Genomic DNA, 2902 nt, shown 5'->3' on the forward strand with positions numbered 1-2902 from the left:
TATATGACATCTAAAACATCTGCATGCTCGAATCAAGTGGTCCTGGTTCATTTTAGACATTACTCTGACTATGGCAGCTTTCGAAGAATCTTTGGTATTATGGGCGTGTTCATTGACCTCTCTCTCAGCAACTCTCTACATGTAATAATTCAATGGATTGAGATCTGGGGAATTAAGAGGCCAAATGTTAGGGGGCTATATGATCATGAAAATTTTCAGCCATCCATTTCTGTGTTATTGGAGCCATGTGTGATTGTGCAGAGTCTTACTGAAACACATATGACCTTCCATTGCATACACTGTCTATCCAGTGCTTAACAATTATTTCCAGGACCACAATGTAGGCGGCTTGTGGAAAGAAGTGAGAAGGTATCACATGGCCTTCATTGCTGACAACTCCTAAAACCATAACAGTTGCAGGAAATTTTGTATGCATAACACTTGGAACTTCAGAAGGGTCTGTACATAACCATCTGTTAATTCGTCAGTTAACCTTTTGATCTCGGTCGAAGTTTTTCTCGCTTGAGAAAAACCAAAGTAAATCTTCTGTTGAATTTTTCAGTTTTTTTAAGAGCCTTATAGATCTGATGTAGTGGTTTTCTTCTGGTTTTTCTGGCAAATTGACCTTTCCTCATCATATTAGACTTATATCTGAAGTCTTCGTGTGCAGCATTTCTGACTGTTCCTTCTGACACATGGAGATCTTTTGCAATTGAACTCATGGACTTTCTGGGATTGGAATCAATAGTCTGTTGAACTTGCTGGATAAATTCAGATGTTCTGATGGTTTTAGAGTGTTTAGAATGCTTTTATGCTTTGATACTAGCTATACATTTTCATCTTCAGTCTTGAACTCCTTACAAACTTTGCAGACGAAAAGTCTGGAAACTTTTAAAGATCAAGATACTTCTAAACCGCTATTCTCAGCCTTTATAACCACAATAACAGCATGCCTCTTCCTTTCTTGAGTAAGCTGAGGGCCTGCCATTACTATTTTCTGAAACAAAGATTATACAGAGTTAGCAAAAAATACAGCAGTGACCCCAAAAAGGGTATGTCCTCAAATACCTTACGCACCCTGAGTGTGTGTGTGTGTGTGTGTGTGTGTGTGTGTGTGTGTGTGTGTGTGTGTGTGTGTGTGTGTGTTTAAACGACGGGTTTCTTTCAGTTTCCGTCTAACGAATCCACTCACAAGGCTTTAGTCGGCCCGAGGCTATTGTAGATGACACTTGCCCAAGGTGCCACGGAATGGGACTGAACCCGGAACTATGTGTTTGGGAAGTAAGCTTCGTACCATACACCACCTATATATGTTTATACATACGTATATGTGCATGGTATCGATAAATAACCTTTACAATTTGAAACATTCAGAAAAGAATAAAAAATACAGATGACTCAGCAGAGTTTATTACAAAACAGATAAAGTTTAATTAGAAATGTCAGGACACTCCCCAGATGGGTTCCATTGGTTGCACGCAACACATCTAGATGTTACAATACAACAGACTGTAAAAATTGCAAAGATAATTTATGAACACCGTATATACAGGGTGATTAAAAAGTAACACTCGATTCTAAAATACTTATAAATTATTTGATTGTAATTTTTACCCAAAAATGGATATGAGAGGGAAGTTTTTAGTATGAGGTTTTATTTAAAATTCGATATGGGCTCCAGATGTCGCCACCAGCTTCTTGAGTTGCCCGGAAATTGCTTCAACTGATTTCGCCTAGAAATCTGGTGGGATGTGAGATGATATAACTTCTCGTTTTCGCCCTTCAAGTTCTTCCAAAGTCTTTGCTTTGGTATAGTTGTTGTTGTTGTTGTTGGCACTCCGTCGCTTACGACGTTGAGGGTTCCAGTTGATCCGATCAACGGAACAGCCTGCTCGTGAAATTAACGTACAAGTGGCTGAGCACTCCACAAACACGTGTACTCTTAACGTAGTTCTCGGGGATATTCAGCGTAACACAGTGTGGCAAGGCTGACCCTTTGAATTACAGGCACAACAGAAGCAGGAAGTAAGAGTGAGAAAAAGTTGTGGTGAAAGAGTACAGCAGGGTTCGCCACCATCCCCTGCCGGAGCCTCGTGGAGCTTTAGGTGTTTTCGCTCAATAAACACTCACAACGCCCAGTCTGGGAATCGAAACCGCGATCCTATGACCGCGAGTCCACTACCCTAACCACTGGGCCATTGCGCCTCCACGGTTTGGTATAGTAGGCTTATTCTTTTAGCCAATCCCAAGAAAAAAGTCATAATGTGTTAAATCGGGACTCCTGTTTGACCATTCATGCCGACCACGACAACCCAACCATCTCGTGGAGAAGTGGGCATTCAGCCATTCACGAACGACAAGAGCAATACGATTACAAGTAAAATGTTCATACTTCAAAAACAAACACAAAAATATCGAGAAGAAAATTACAATTGATATTCAATTTATAAGTATTTTAAATATTTTAAGATAGAGAGTTACTTTTTAATCCCCTTGTATATAAACATGCATATCAACATATGTATGAATAGATAGACAAGCAGACATACAGACAGAGAGGTAAAAGGAGGTTGCATGCCTTGGAGATCGTGTGGGTCTGGCACTGGATGTTGTGAATCACACTTTTCTTTACAGTGATAATCACGGCGACATCCTCTCCCTTGTTTAAAAGAATAACCCCACCGACAGCATTTCTCTTCTGCTTTTCCGTTGTAGCATCTGAAGTATTTTCTGCATTTGCCAGGTAAGGGGAACTCTGTATTGTCTGGTATGTGACTGCAGCGACCTATGCAAAATATGATAGATAGATAGATAGATAGATAGATAGATAGATAGATAGATAGATAGATAGATAGATAGATAGAAGGATGGAGGGAGAGAGAGAGAGAAATAAAGAGAGAGA

At 39.9% G+C, this 2902-nt stretch overlaps 1 protein-coding gene across 1 annotated transcript in view; it reads right to left on the reverse strand.

Annotated features, from left to right (window-relative positions):
• The window catches only part of LOC106872460 (protein PIF), a 20611-nt gene extending 17831 nt beyond the window's left edge, over window positions 1–2780 (reverse strand). Inside the window, exon 1 of the mRNA XM_014919470.2 lies at window positions 2579–2780. The gene's annotated coding sequence lies outside the window, so the exon portion shown is untranslated. The remainder of the gene's footprint in view (window positions 1–2578) is intronic.
• Window positions 2781–2902: the final 122 nt, after the last annotated feature.

The sequence above is a fragment of the Octopus bimaculoides genome, chromosome 8 (assembly GCF_001194135.2).
Source record: "Octopus bimaculoides isolate UCB-OBI-ISO-001 chromosome 8, ASM119413v2, whole genome shotgun sequence".
Lineage (NCBI taxonomy): Eukaryota > Metazoa > Mollusca > Cephalopoda > Octopoda > Octopodidae > Octopus > Octopus bimaculoides.